This window comes from Diorhabda carinulata, chromosome 2, assembly GCF_026250575.1.
Source record: "Diorhabda carinulata isolate Delta chromosome 2, icDioCari1.1, whole genome shotgun sequence".
NCBI lineage: Eukaryota > Metazoa > Arthropoda > Insecta > Coleoptera > Chrysomelidae > Diorhabda > Diorhabda carinulata.
The window spans coordinates 29817983-29835247 of NC_079461.1; the positions used below are offsets into that span (position 1 = coordinate 29817983).

At 32.8% G+C, this 17265-nt stretch overlaps 1 protein-coding gene across 2 annotated transcripts in view; it reads right to left on the reverse strand.

Annotated features, from left to right (window-relative positions):
* LOC130903836 (growth factor receptor-bound protein 14-like) overlaps positions 1–17265 on the reverse strand; it is a 366503-nt gene that overhangs the window by 337308 nt on the left and 11930 nt on the right. The gene's annotated exons all lie outside the window — the stretch shown is intronic.

A 17265-nucleotide genomic window follows, 5' to 3' on the forward strand; every position in this document is an offset into this window, starting at 1 on the left:
CTTTTGTATTAACACTTTTTTCACATAACCTCAAAATTTATGTGAAAAATTAATAACCAAGTTTTTGGTTTTTTATTTTTATCTTTCACAAAAAACATTTTTTTTCCTTGAAATTTTGTGAAAACTTACCTTTTTATGTACGAACCACACTGTAATTTATTTGTTTTTTGATTATTCTCAACCTCATTTTGACTTAATATCGAGAGAGCCCCTAATTTTCAATCGAAAATTCTCCTGTCAAAATATCAGCTTTTTTAAAAAACCGGTAATTTTTGGGTTAGTTCAAATCATCTGATGGTGTAAAAAAAGAAGAAAAATTCGCATCCGAAAATTTTTTTTTAATGATAATTTACAATTTTTAGATATTTATTAAAATTTCATAGTAAATTGTGATCGTCATAGTTTGATTATAGATTCAATACTATTATTTTCAGTCTCGATTAATATTATAAGAAATATATTGGTATAATTACACATTAAACAAGATACAGAAAATATATTTGTTATTATTTATAAAATGTTACATACTTAACCCTTATTCATCCTTACGGCTGTAAGAAATATTTCGTTTCTCATGGAGTCTTTTTTTCAAAATTCTTCACATTTCTTTTGGTCTTTAATTTGTGGTAATACCTCATGAGTGTCTTCCCTGCGTTCTTAGTCGCTTTGTGATTTCGTCCATCTATTTCTTCCTTACTCGTGCTCTGTTCCTCGCTCTTTCTTTTCTGGCTTCTTGTAATCATTTCCTCATTCATCCTTTTTACATGTCCGAGCTATTTTAGTTGATTCTCATTTCCGTTGTTTGTATCTTTTTCCTTTGTCTTTCAGTTGTTGTCCATGTTTCGGTTATGTTATGTTAGTATGGGTATAAGTACTCTGTTATAAATTTATTTGGGTAGTTCATTGTTCCATAGAAAAGATATTTTTATCGCGTTAAATAATTTTCCTGCGTTTGCTGTTCTTTCTGTTATTTCTTTCTCTAATTTTGCATCTTCTACTATCATTGAGCCGAGGTACGAAGATGTATTGATAGTTGGCCTAGACCAGTTCCATGCATAAACAAAATATCGCGTTACCATAGCAACGAATAATAACTTATTAGAAGTGTCAGTGTAAAGTTTGACGTCAAAAAAATTAAACCAGAGTTACGCAATAAATTAAAAGAAAAAAGATGTCCACCAAAGTTGTGGAAATCGAAAAATTGGAGTATCGAGCCATCATCAAGTACCTGTATTTAAAAGGGTTAAGAAGTAAGATATGCTTAATACCCTTGGTGATCAATGTCCTTGGTATGCGACCGTGAAAATTGGACCGCAAGCTTCAAAAGAGGTTAATTTTCCATTGAAGATGATGACCGATCGGGAAGGCCAGTTTTTGTGTCAGTCCCCGAAAATATCGATGCAGTTCATGACATAATTTTATCAGATCGTCGAATTGGGCTAAAACTGATATCTGAAGCACTGAATATTTCATACGAACGCGTTCATCATATAGTTCACGTCAATTTCGACATGAAAAAAATTGCTGCAAAATGGATCCCCAAATGTTTGAATGTTGACCAAAAGCGTGCAAGGGTAGAAACATCGCGTTCGATCTGTGCTCGATTTGAAAACGATGTAGACCGAATTGTTACTATAGATGAGACTCGAGTACATTTCTACGATGGCAACATTCTCGTTCTCCAAGACCTAAGAATTTTCGTGTCCAAAAATCTGCTGGAAAAGTTCTTGCTTCAGTTTTTTGGGATTGCCATGGAGAAATCATGATTGATTTTTTGGATAAGGGTAGAACAATAACTGGAGATTACTATTCGACATTACTGACGACTCTACGGGAAAAAATTAAAGAGAAAAGATGCGGAAAGCTATCCAAAGGTGTTTTGTTTTTGCAAGACAACGCCCCAGCACACAAATCTCATGTTGCCATGCAAAAAATTCGTTATTTAGGGTTTGAATTACTAGAACACCCCCCTTATTCACCACATTTGGCTCCGTCCGACTATAATCTCTTTCCTCAACGGAAAAAAAGTTGAAAAGGTCGTAAATTTTCTTCCAACGAGGAGGTAATAAAAGCTGTGGAGGTCTGGTTTACACAGCAAGAAGAAACATTTTTTTTTGAAAGGTCTAGAGACGTTGCAGGTTCGCTGTAATAAATGTATTCAATTAAGAGGAGAATATGTTGAGTAATAAAATATTTTGACCTTTGAATTTTGTTTGGTCTATTTCCTATTTTAATATCGTGTGTCTTTGTTTCTGTGCTTATGATCTTCGTCTTGATTTTATCTATGTTTATATCTATACTGTATTTTTTATTGTTTGATTGTACAGTTCGAGATTTTGGCTTAGTGCAGAAGTTCCCAAACTTTTTCTTTCTCGTAAACCACTTCCATAATATTTATTACTAGTTTTTGTTAGATATATTTACACCATTTACCAGCTCGTCAAAAAAATCAGTTCCCAGACTTAAAAAAATTGCTCGGTGGTCAAAGATTATAGAACAATAAATAGGTGATGTCGGCAGTTAATGGCTATTTTCAGGAGGTTGATTGTTCTCATCATAAAAAGGGTATCGAACCTATTGAACATTGCTGGGAAAAGTATTTTGCCAAAATTTTTGTTCTTTGTTGGGCCAGGTACTTCTGGGACCATCCTCGTAAGTACTTCATGTTTTCATAGATTTATTTCATATTAAAAGCATACGTTAGAGGTAGAGAAGGAAATACATTTCCATATGCTTTTGAAGCATCGATAAATAAATGCCAATAGGAGGGATTAAATTCAATTTTAAAATTCATAAAAGTACGATACACCAAGTTTCCATTTGGAGAACAGTATGTCGTGTAGTTTTCGTCACAATTTCGAACATGGCGTAATCTAGTTTAATGATATAGCAAATTCCATTATTCGAAACAAGATCTTGGGAGTTCTGACTGCTTTATAGACAAATTCAAGTCGTTTAGGTTTAATTATAATTTGATTTCTTCTGTATATTGTATCAACCAATAATTATAATTTATTGATTCAATGTAATGTGTTTATTTATTATTCGAATTAAAACAATAACGTGTACTATTGATTATTAAATGGTATTAGAATGTCAGCAAAACAAATTTCACTTTGTTGTTATCATCGAAAATGCCACCTCGTGAAAACCAAGACATCACTAGTTTAAAAAAACAAATTACAGTAGCAAAATGGTTAGGTGTGGTGCCTATAAAAAACAAAACAAAACCAAGTCACGCGTACAAAATATTTTTATTATCTCTGGGTATTACTACAATAATAAGTTGTACGTATTGCCTAATTAAACGTAAATCAACGACAATATGGTTTGGAGTAACTTTTCAGGTAATCGATATGATTCATGGAATTAACGATATGTTCATGATAAATTCTTGGATCGCAATTTCGTTATTAAAACAAAATGAATGGATAACATTGTTAGAAAATCTTGAATATATTAACAGTACAATAAAATGTATGACTGTAGATACATACAAGTTGTATACAATGAGTGTTTTGCTGATTTTTCTGCCGATAAATATCTACGACATTGTAATTCTATTGAAAATATTTCCGAGTTATTTCTACCATGGTCCAACACACATTGCGAGATTCTATATTTTTTTCACAACCATACTAGTAACTAGAACGTTATTTATAATGTCCAGAAGATATATTTATTTAAAAGAAAATATGTTCGCTTTAATGGTTGATCAACAAAATACCCATAAAAAAATCGATGACTCGAAGAAAATGTATGTCCATTTATTCAATACCATGGCAATATGTAATAAAATTTTCGGATGGCCAGTACTTTTCATCTTTTCAGCAACCATGTTACAATTCTTAACTTGTTTGGATTACTGTCTAACCAATACTTTAGAAAGAGTTGACACGGTGTTAACTTTTATCGCAATAACAGGGTTTTACCTGGTAAGTAGTAAACTCATTATGCGAATGTTGCTACTTAAGTTTTGATATAGACAAATAAAAATAAATATTCATAATTGGATATGGCTTCATTGTTTTTCAAAATATTTTCCATTAAGATCAATACACTTTTGAATGAGTTTGAACCAATTGTCGAAGCATCTTTTCTATACCGATTGAAGTACCTCCAAAAGATGTGATTTCAACGCAACAACCGCCTCTTCAGGTGTAGGAAAAAACATTGATTTCGCAATTTATGCGGAAATATAAGAAATCATTGGGTCCTAAATAAGAACTGTACGGCGGATGACCCATCAATTTAATTTTTCAACTGTTCTATTCAGAATTGACCGTTCCACGTGGTTTTAATGGAAAGGTGGACACATGTCCAGTTATTCCGAAAAACAGAGCATTAGTTGCAAAAATAATGAATAGTACAACGTCCAAATGTAGAGCAAGACTTTCTAGCATATCAAATAGAGGATATCCACAAGAGGTAAGCCGATGATAAAGTCATTTACACAGGGGTGGTTTCTGAGAAAACACTCTACAATATACTTTGAAGAGGGCTCAACTATATAAGATATGTTAATCGGTGGGACTAAACATTAAACCGAACACGTACCTAATCAACTTCACCAGTAAGAAAAAACTCAATCTCAAGCTTATCAATCTGGACGGGTAAGAAATTGAGCGGAAAGCAGAGAGAAATATTCCACCCTAGATAGTAAACTCCTCTGGAATGTATATGAAAAAGAGATAACCATTGAAGCCACAAAAGCCCTGATATTGTGCAAAAACTTCGCAGAGAAGATTTAGGGTTGTAACTCCATTTGAAGTGATCCCATATATTGAATTGATAAAATATACTAACATTTTTGGAAAACAACTTGCGCAAGTATTCATGCAGTTTTTTTTTCTTGTAGATAAATCTGGCGATTCTAGTGTTTGCCTGTCACAATATCGAATTGAACGCTATGGATTTCACAACTACATGTTACCTCTTCCAAAATAACATATCAAATTATCAATTACGTCAGGAAGTGTTCTATTTAGCGAATTTTACAGAAAAAATACAACCTAAATTTTCCGCGGCTGGTTTCTTTGTTGTTAACAAATTGGTTCTTGGATCATTGATTTCTATAATCACGAGTTATTTGATTATTTGTATTCAATTCAGAACATCAGAAAAGTAAATTTTGTAAAACTATTCCAAATCAATCATTATCCTTTTTTAGTTATACATTTCACATTCCCACTAATCAACAACCTTCTCGATGGAATCAGTTCTTTTGGCCAAGACAAACAGAACCAATAACAAATGGTGCAAGATCTTGTTTATTTAGCTCCAAACATTTACCATGATGGAATAGTTCACGTTTTAAACCAGGTGTTTCATTAGTAACTGCAGCAAAATAAAGTCCACAGTATTAGATTTCGTTCATTTAGACTTTACATGGACCCAGTTCACTAAAGCCAATTAACGTTTTTTTTCTTTTAACATCGCTATTGAAAAAAGGAGCCCTAAAATAATATGCTTGACAACTCGACTGGAATAAATTTTTATTATATTATTTAAACGTTAATTATTACAGTATATTAATATAACAAGTTATGGGGTACACCAAAACCAACAAATAATTCTTAAATACGTTTCGACCATACATCTCTTCGCCATTTTCTGAATTAATGAAAAATACAGAAATTATGATAGTGGGAATATATGCCATGGCAATGATATCCACGAATGAAAATATGCGGACAAATGGTAATACAGTAAAAGCAGGGTTAAAAAACAATAGAAATAACATCAAGAGGTTTGAAATCAATATTTTAAATACTTCCGATGTTCAATCAAATTGATAATATTAATAGCGCCATCTCTTGCAATCTATACAGTTAAGTATGATTCCAACTAACGTCATCAATTGGTGAAATCATAAACAAATTTTACCATATGAAATATTTGGTCAATTGGAAAGATCTTCCAATTGATTCAGGTATTGTAATCGGTATTTCAAGTTGATAACAGAAGTTAGTTTAATATTGATTACAAACTTTGTACAATACCAACAAACCAATAGTGTGAGTTAAATCAAGTGGGATAAATATATTCACACAAACCTCAATAACACACTCCCTTTTCAGGAATTTTTATAATAAAGAGATTTTTGCGACGATTTTTTATAATAGTTAGAAAATCTATCAGAAAATCTGTATATAACGGACTACAAATATCGTTTCCATTCTTTTGTTAAATAATATCACATCTAAAGAATCCCATAATACTGATCTTATTCGCCAAAAAGACAGAAACAGATTCCTAGGATTAAGTTCAGTATTGCAACTGTATTTTTGTTTCCAAGATACGGGTTGGATCATAACTGTTTGCACTTTTGAGTTCCCTTGAAAAAAAAGGATTTAAATTGTAAATTATAAAGCGGTGTACACAGGTATCAATAATATATCGATAGAAAAATTCGTTTGGATTACTTTTGAAGATATCCAAAGATTCGTTTGAATTTTCAATGCGATCGAGCTTTCAATCAGAATTGCAGCATCTGTGTTCATATGGCCACATTTTAAAGCAGAAAACCCAAAAATTGTTTCATGAGACTGATCAGTGTCACGATAATCTTCATTACAATTTTCTTTGTATGATTATTAGAACTAAACTATGTGTCATTTTTAAGTGAAATGTTGACAAAACCATGGTGAAAACTACGAATATAAACTACCATTGTATGCGGTATTTTCAGAAACCTTTATGCTCCCTTTTCATTTGAGATTTTTGGGATTTTGTTCATATTCATTGAAAGGTTAAAAATTTAGATCTGTCCTGCTTAAAATATATTTTTGACTATAGGTTCTGAAACATAGAAGGCGGAATGTTCCAAAGGTACAGAAGATGTGGGAAAAGTTTCCGACCTTATCCTAAAGATGTCAACACTTCTGTCTTGTTCTGGAAGGCAAGGCGCTCACGCAATTGAAAGGAAAATTAGACACTGTATAATGAGACTCTATTTATCATCATTTACAATGGAAAAATTTTGGGTAGCTGAATTCAAATGTGGCCGTATCAGCTTGACTGACGACGAGCTTTCGGGACGGTCAAAAACTGCGACTACTACTATGCTCCTGAAACGAAAAGACAATCAAGACAGTGAATTGGAAAGGGAGAACCTGCTTCGAAAGAGGCGCACAATAACGTACCTTCCTTGACTAGACCTATGACTAGAATTGCACTTCGAATTGGTTGACCACCCACCATATTCGTCAGATCTAGTCCCCAGCGAATTCTTGTTATTTCCTAAACTAAAAGTATCATAGTATTTTTATCAGTCGAGGAAGTTATCGAATACGTAAACGTCTATTTTGAGGAGAAAGACGGCAACTATTTTTTGAAATGGTTAAAAATGTTGAATAATCTTCTTCTTTCTTCCATAATAGGTCTATCACCGGTTCTCTCTTCGATACCTTCTCTAATCCTGGCTCTAGTTTGTCACTCCACCTCTTTCGTGGTTGACATCTGGTCCGTGTTCCAATGGAAGATTTATCCCTCGCTATTTTCTATCGTCTATCATTCGACTAATATGTTGGTTTTATTAATTCTTACACTTTGATACCTCATCTTTTTTTATGTTTCTGGCCTGTTTCTAGTTCTTGGTTTGTAGATTCGCCACACTACATTCTGAAGACATCCAGCGATCTTATTTGTTCTGGCTACTTGCCCTCTTACCTCGTCTTCCAAGTCTCCAACTGGTTAAGGCAATTCCAAAGTACTTGAATTTCATTTTCTTTTATATTATTTGACCTAATTGTAATTTGTATTCAATGGGCTCTGTATCTTTGAAGATCATCTTCATTTTCGGAACATATCATGGCGTCATCGGCATAGCACAGGATTTGGATTTTTCTGTTACCTCGTCTTCCAAGTCTCCAACTGGTTATGCCAATTCCAAGTTACTTGAATATAATTCTCCTTTGTATCATTTGACCTTCTAGTTCTAATTTGAACCCAACGGGCTTTATATCTTTGAGGATTATTTTCATTTTCGTAAAATATCATAGCGTCATCGGTATAGCACAGGATTTGGATTTCTCTGTCACCCATTAAGTTAGCTTTGCCCAGCCGTACTTTTTTATGATTGATAATTACTAAACGAGTCTCCTTGTCTAATACAGTCGAACTCCAATAATTCGAACTGCAAGGGACCGTAGCAAAAGTTCGAATTATCGAGGTGTTCGAATTATCGGAGTTGTGCACATTTACATACATATATGTATGCATTTCGATGCATCTTTCCATTTTATAAATAAATAAATAAATAAATATGTTATGGGTATATAACATGTTTATTTATTTAAAATAATAATTTGTATACGTTTGAAGAATTTTTGGTCCTAAAAAGGACCGATTATTTATCTTAAAATAAAAAAAAATACATATATTTATTTTTTTGTAAAGAAATCAGCTATGCTAGATTGCTTCATGCTGACGATTTTTTCCTTTAAAGCAAATCGAGTGATTCGACAAAATATCGTCGTCTTACCTAGAATCTGAAGATTCGAATTTTTCAATTTTTTTCAACACTAACAGTTCGAATTTTTCAATTTTTTTCAACACTAACAGTTCGAATTTTTTAATACCTTTGTATATACATAATTTATACAAGAAAAATTCGAATTTTTCAATTATTCGAACATCAAAAATTCGAACTTTTCAATTATTTAAACGCCAAAAATTCGATTTTTTTTTTGTAATTAACACAGAAAATACGAATTTTTTGATAATTCGAACTTCAAAAGTTTTTTACATGTGTTAGTAATAGGAATGACAAGGGACCGACGCAAAAGTTCGAATTAACGAGGAATTCGAATTATCGGTGTTCGAATTATCGGAGTTCGACTGTACTACTGTTGACTGGTATGTACTTTGTTTACCATCAATGCGAGCTTGAACTTTATTATCTGAGTATATGTTTTACATGGTTTGTTTGATAGGTATATTTCTATTATGCAATAGGTAAAAAACATCTTCCAGATTAATACAGTCAAACGCTTGAATGGGGACAATGAAGCATAGGAATGCTGGTTTGTTATATTCTGTGGATTTCTCAAACAGTTGTCGTAGGATAAATACTGCATGTACGCAGGATCTTTCTGATTTGAATTCTTATTGTTCGACTCTTACAGTATCCAGCAAATTTATCCCCTGTAGTTAGCCGATTCTTGTTTATCTCTGAGTAAATATAATTGTACTGGTTCACTATCATCTCTCTGGTATTGTACAGTGTAGCAGGTTTTTGCGAGTAAGATTTGTAAGTTCTTGTTTGAGACGTTTAAATGATGAGAAGAATTATGCAAAAAAATATCTTGGTACTTTGTTAGGTCGGAAACTTTTCAGACAACTCTGGTATGAGATAGGACTTTTAGTGTAATTTTTTTCGTAAATGGACAGGTTTTTGCCTAAGGTATTCAGTTATAAAAAAGCTTTGAAAACAATTGTCTATCACGCAATGATCCATGTTACTTTTGTTGTTAATAAACAAATAATTAATCGAAGTATTATCTATTGAATAAATAATTTCACAATTTCATTAATTGTTTGTGATAATTTAATTATAGAATATAAAGAAATGCCTTTATTCCATTTTCACCCCTCATACACGAATTAGAATTAAATTAAAAATCTAGATGAATTTAATATTTGGCCGTCGCAAGATGTCGGTTAGTGAAGACAACGAAGATATTATAGATATTAAGAAGCATTTTGTAATAGCTAAATGGTTCGGAGTGACTCGAATGCCATTAAAAAATAATAAATTGAAATATTTACGAGAATCTCTAATGGTTATATTTTGTGTTGTAATAATGATAGTAAATTTATGTTCCATGAAACAAAGAAATGAATTTTTAATATTTAGAGGACTGACTTATGTTGTAGTTGAGTCTCTACACGGGCTCAATGACATATTCACTTTAAACATTTGTCTTTTAAGTTCTTTAATAAAAACAGAAGATTGGAAACAATTTCAAGAAACATTAAAGCATGGCAAGAAATACTTTATAATGAAATATACACGTAAATCTCGTTTCATCAGCCTGGTGTTGTATATCTTAATTATTGTTTTCGTCATAATTGTACTTTATGATATTTATATCGCTTCAATGTTAGAAGAACATTCGCAGTATTATAATGTAATGCATATTGCGAGATTATACAACGTTTTCACTGCTATTTTGATGACTAGAATATTTCTCATGTTCAGCAATAGATACCAGTATCTGAAAAAACGAAGTTTGAGTCTTGTTCATCAGCAATCTTTTAATGCAATTCAATCGTTGACAGTGAGTGACATTAAACATCAATACAAGTATCTGTATAAGAAGTTTAGAGTTTTCAACAGATTATTCGGATGGCATATGGTAACTATTTTTTCTGGAACTTTAATTGAAGTGCTGAGCTATTTGACTTATAGTATAAGTAACACATCTCACAAGAAGTTTGGTCTACTCATTATTGATACTGGAATTTGCTTGATTCTTATTGTAAGTAGAGGAATTTTTTGGAAAATTATTCAAGTATATACAATAACGTACAATTACGGCATATTTTAATTTAAATTTAAATACAATAGAAAGGGGGTTACTTTGCATCCTGTTGAGCACTTTCAACAAGTATAAGTGTTTCATTAGTAGCCCATGGTACATAGAAATCACTATAATATTCCAGAGAGACTTGATTTGCTACTCTGTCTTATTTTTTTCTATTTCAAACTATCTAAATATTTAATTTTAGTAGATGTTCTCCACTTCCTCCTTGGTTTTCACATCTCCTACTCCCTCTTTTTTATACCGCGTTTCAGTACATAAATATATATGCCATGAAAAAGTGTAGATAGTTTATGTTTTCATTGCATTGGCCTTGACAACGTTGCTCGAAGCTTAAAATGATCTTCCTGCTCTTCTGAACTGTCTCTCATGTTGTTTTTAAATTTATTTATAGCCTAGTTTACACGAGACCATTTTGGTTTGGTATTTGCCTTGTGTGAACAGTTTTCCAAGCCAAGCGCTAGCTGCCAACGCAAGCGAGCTCCACATAACGACCCCCGCGGATGCGTTGCGAACGCGTCTAGACACATCACGCCAGTCGCTGGCGAATGTCCGTACGGTGTGTGTTTTTGTTTGGAATTTCTGCAATAAAATGCCAAGAAAATTCAAAGAAGTGGATAGAAAACGTTTTGATTCATGCAAAAATAAGGAAAGGGCGCGCTTCGGCATTAGAACAACTTCGTCTAGTATAAAATAGAAGAGCTAACTATCGATAAATCAAAAATATTCGAAATACGTGCTACTTGGAAATGGTCAAAATCTGAAAATCTACAAAATCTGGTGCCGTGGAAGGCGTTTCTAAGCCAAAGGCAAAATGGTTTGGTTTTTGTCGCGAATTCACTATTTTTTAACTTCAAACGTGTGCAAACCCGAAGATAAATCCGTGAATGAATTTCCTCGGCTAAACAACTGAGGCCAGGCCAACGCTGGCTTGTCTGGAGGACTGGTACCGGCATTATTGGCTTCGTATAAGCTCTGCTTAAAGGAGCTTGCAGAGGATGTACTTTGAATGCAACCCATGGTCTTGAAGTTTTTTAACAAATCCTCAATTAATTTTTCAGTTTTCAGCTTTTGGCCTTGAATTTTTTTTGCAGCTTTTTATTTTTCAAATATTCAAAAAATACTGCTTTATAATTAGCTTTTTGAATACGAAGCAGCAGCGTTGGAAATTTTTCAAAAACCCCAACTGTAACTTTTGCTTCTGATATTTTCGAAAAAAAAAACTTTAAATAAATAACACCAGGAAATATTCATCACCATCTAATTCCAAAAATCCCTCCAAAACCCTCATCAGAGGCCATTTACGGGCTATGGTTTAAAACAGAAATTCCTCACCTCAGATCCTGACGAAATGAGTATGTGTGATTTATTTATCCAGAAACTATAAATCGTGGAGGTATTAGGAATTGAATTCGGAAGTTTTTTGAGCTCCATTCGTATTTTCGAAAAGGCAGCACCTCCTAAGTCAGGGAAGTGATAGCTGGCATCTATTGTTCCAGGCTTAGCTGCTTCGACGATGTCCCAGAGGACCATGGTTAGCCCAATATGCATCCATTCGATTAGATTCGATTCAGGCTGGATTGATATGATAAAGGCCTGCAGGGCCATGGTCCACCCTTCTAAGTAATATTTATCTACTTGTAAGTTCGGTTAATTCTGGTTTGGTTAGGTTAGGTGAAGCTAGATTGGGTTAGGTTAATTTTATTTCTTTGACTGTCGACCCCGTCTGATCCGTTGCCTTCTGTCGGTGTTCTATCGCTCCGTGAAGCACCTTATCGGTCACTCGCATCGTAATCCTCTTTATATATAAATTAAATAGATGTATATGAATAAAAATGTCAATAAATAAGTTTTGTTTTATATATACAATGTCATTGGCTGCCAACTTTTGATAACAGATTCTCATGACGCTCGATTAAATCCCAATTAGGCCTCTTGGACTTTACTTCTTTTATGAATAAACCTCAATTTAAAAGTGTGCATAGAATCGAGCAGATCGTCTCCATTATATATGAATACAAGAAAAAGAACTTCCAATGAATGTTTTCCTTTTATTGAAGTACAGTATTATTAACTGTTTTTTTCTAGGTTAACTTCATAATTCTGGTTACTGCCTGTCACAACGTTGAAGCTAACTCTCAGGAATTCGTATCCACCTGCTACTTTCTTCAAGATGAAATAACTAATTGTTATTTACGCCAAAAGGTAGCGTATTTAGCAAAGTTCGCTGGGAAAATCCAACCTAAATTTTCAGCAGCTGGTTTCTTTGTAGTCAACAAAAACATTCTAGGGCCATTCTTCTCATCTATTACTAGTTATTTAATTATATGCATCCAATTTACATCCTCAAAAATACAAGAGTCATACTAATAGTTTCGTCTTTATAACGTTTATGAGTATATTAGAATGATTTCTGTTTAATATACAGTGTGTTCTAGCTTTTAGTAAGAATTAGTAAAAAAACGAAAATAGACCAAAAGTTTTTTTAACCTCTCTATCAATGGTGAATTCCTAAATATTTTTTTTCGTCATAATTCACTTTGATTTTATGTTTTTTGATAGAAAATCAGTTCAACCATTCAACAGTCGATCTATTCCGATCTGAATGATCTGAAAATTATTAATTTCGTTTCCATATTCCATATATTCCCTAATCAACATTTCAAATATTTTTCTCAGTAAAGAAGCTTCCAGTGAAACTTTAGCATACAAGTATATTCATCTGAATACAGTTTACCTTCAGTCTCTGAAGACGATAACTTGATTGTCGGAACGCTCGTCAGACAGTGTAATTATGAGTGTTGATGTAGTATTGGTGTAAACAGTGTGTTCAGTATGAATATCGCCAACGGTTTCAGAAATTCCAACTTAATTTATTCATCTGCTGAAGAGTCGGAGCAGTATTCATGCAGACACGAGCAACGAGAGGTCAAATCGCGAATAGTGAACATAAATTAGTGAAGAGGGAATTTAAAATAAGAAATTTAGTAGTTGTACAGTATTTTCACATTTTTCGTATTTATTTACACTCTTTCGTTCGTGGGGTGAATTAATAAACACTATCTCTTACGTTATTAATTTATTTACACACTATACAATGCACATATAATAATTTACTTATAAGTATAACTCAAATAATTTCTGCGTTTACTAATTCCTGCTTTTCACTACAACTATTTATTTAAAACTAAACTAACTGCGCTTACACAAATTATTTATATACCTAAATAAAATTCTACAAAGTTCTAGAACAAAAAGAAACAAAAATATAAATAAATAGACTTTCCTAGAAATTATTTAGAAGGAATACTGTATACAAACCGCCTGCTACTAAAAAAATTATATACAAATAAACATCAAACGAGTTCCGCCATTTAAAAAAAAATGTGAAGGACGACGCGCCGAAAGCGCCGCGCGAATTTGCCGAATTTTTAAAATTAGTAGCTGGACAGGGCCGGCCTATGAAACCATTTTGTGAACTTGTTCGTAACATTATTTAGTATAGTTTAAATTTAATCAATTTGTCCCACACATTAGATGAAATAACATTACAATATTTCACAGTTATGAGAACAAAAGGTAACGAGACATTTGGAATATTGGGCCTAAAAGTAATAAAAATTGAGATCAGTTGATTTTAACAATTAACCTCAAAAATTCGATAAAAAGAAAATACTTTTGAAGAAAAATACTGTACATATTTGAAAAGAAATTTTACTGTGAGTGACTTCTGTTAAAACTAATTTTAGGTTTAAAAGACTTTTTTTGTTTAATTATAAAAATGTAGATACTTTAGGTGAAAGAATTTGAATAATTTCTTATTGTATTCATTTTTTTTTTAAAATTTAACAACTGGGACAATTGTACTACTAATTTCAGTTGTACTTTTCTATTGTCCAAAAATTTTTTACAGGATATATTAAAATTAATTTGATTCTTCGACTTTTCTTGAATGAATTTCTAAAGATATCATCAAGAACAGAAAAAGCTACAGCACAAATCTGGTTAGTTTTGTGCTGTAGCTTTTTTTGTCCATCGATATTTGTACCATTCTTATTGAAAACATGTAAGCAAGCTTCTTTATCAATTTTATGATTTCCGGCTTCGTCGGAAATGGCTTTCATCTGGTATGTCGTGGCCTTCTCAATGAGAATGGCATAAAAAGTTTTTTATTTAGCGCATTTTTCACCTTATTTTACTTTTAAATCGCTCATAGCACTAGTAATCTTACCATAACATTTCGTGTGATTTATTTTCTTTTCAATTGGTTCAAGACAAGATTATGGCAACAGATCATAAGCTGAAATCGGTTGAAACTTGTGACTACTTGTGTCAATACAAAAAAGTTTGAAACTTGCTAGTTGAGTAATTGCTACTATAAAAATTGTTTACACCTCGTACGCATTTGGTTCAAAACAATAACTCTTAGTCATACTTAACATTTTAACAATAACTTTCAACTATAACTTATTTTTTAGGGGTTTAATAATAGTTCCATACTTTTCCTGGGCTATTATTAAAGAAGAGGCGCAGGCGTTTTCAAGTTTGTGTGTTACGATAACAGTCCAACACGGGTGAGGTCAAGAATCGATCTACCTGTTGGTTTTGTTATGAAATGAAGGACAAAACAAAAAACAGAGTCATTAAGAATGATCGTTTGTTTTCAGTGTGATTATTGTTCAAAAATAGTATTTTATCCATTAATAAACCTACGAGCATGTTATAGGCTACGAAACGCTACTTACGAACGTATTAATTTTAAAATCTCATTGTTTATGCATAAATTGCACAATTTGTAAAATTTGAAAAGCTAATTTCGTTCAGATTGTTGTTGCAATAGAAATCATATTGTTGTTTCCTGCCTATTTTCAATTGAATATAAAATTTATTGATTTTATATAAACGTCGTTATGACTTTGTTAAATATAACTTTCTACCACCGTAGTGAATTTCCGGGTAGCTTTTTTTTAAGGTGGTAATATCAATATCGCCATCCATAAAAACGTTTTCACATGCTCTACGAAAACAGTGTACCATGTATTAATTGAAAAATTAGCAATTTGTTTACTCAATGACACAAAATTGGTTAAGATATGAATAGAGATCCAAAATTGATACTAAAAATACGAGTATGGTCCCAGAAATACTTGGCCCAACAATGAAAACACAAATTTCATAAATTGAGAATCATTGTGTGTTAATGACGAAAAAGAAGTGTGTATAATCATATCATCTCTTCATTGTTGGAAAATCTTTGACCATCTAGCCATTTTTTCATGTCTGCGAACAAAAAATAATCCGATGGGGCTAAATCTGGCGAATAAGGTGCATGAGGGAGCAATTCAAACTTTAATTTAACAATTTTGGCCATTGCAATAACGGATGTGTGAGTTGATGCATGGTCTTGATGAAATAACACTTTCTTCTAAGCCAAATGCGGCCGTTTTTGTTTGATTTCTTCACTCATACGTTGTAATAAGTTTGCATAACACTCGCCGATGATAGTTTTTCCTTTTTCAAGAAAGTCCATGAAAATTCTCCAACGCGCATTCCAAAAAACCGATGCCATGACCTTGCCTGCAAATGGAACGGTTATTGGTGCACTCATTAATTCAAGAAAGCATAAGCATTAATTCAAGAATGTTTTTCACATCAATTTCCAATAGTAAACTAGGTAATTTTTTTCACTTCTTATCGGAAATATTTCGGCAAGAAAAAAAATTTGATGTTAACCGAGTTAAGTTGGAGAGTAGTAGACAATTTTTAGTGTAAATATTATTTTCTTACAAATAATCCAGTCTATTGTAGAAATTTTCTAATTTGGAGACAAATTTTGGTTGAAACAACTGGCCTCTATCCTACCCAAATTTAGTTGGAGCGTTATTTTGGTTCATTTCCAATCTCAAGTTTGATTCGAATCTTATTCTAGTAGCTTTATTTTAATTTTTTTTATATTTAAAACAGCCTAGTAATTATCTTTAAGTATGAATCATATATCTATTTAGTGTTACTGTGAAAAACACATCCCAATTGCATCATTGTTGAATGGTTCGTCGCCTTATCGTGTTGGTTCTATTGAGATGTCGGAAGATACCAGGGCCGTTTTTTTTTCAACCTCCGATCGCTCTGTGCAGACGCTACGCGGGCATACGCTGTAGGCGACTGCGAATCTTTCGCACTACACACTCTGCCATTGTTGACATTCAGGCGTCAGTCGGCGGTGCGCTACAGCTACGTAAACATATCCTCCATTATCGATGCTCCCGCCAAACGTGAATTGCGAAGTGTGATTCGTTTTCTAGACGCCGAAGGCGATAATGCTGCAGATTTTCATCGGTAGTGTGTATCGGGAAAACATCATGAGTGATGGTGTTGTGCGTGAATGGTGTCGAAAGTTTAGAGATGGCCGTAATTATGTGCTGATAAAGGGGGCCAAGGACGCAAATCAGATGACCTGGTTCAATGAGTTGATAGAATGTTTAAAGAAACAGCAAATTCACCATTACTGCTTTATCTACGGAATTTCCAGCATTTTCAAGGTCTGTTTCTAATGTTACTGATTGTTTAGGCTACATTGGCAGCAACTTTCTTTGAAGAGGGTTTTGATAAGCTTTTCCACAGATATGATAAATGCCTCAATCTCTTCGGTGATTATGTCGAAAAGTAACAGTCAGTGTACCAATCTTTTGGTAATAAAATTATTGTTTTATATGAACTT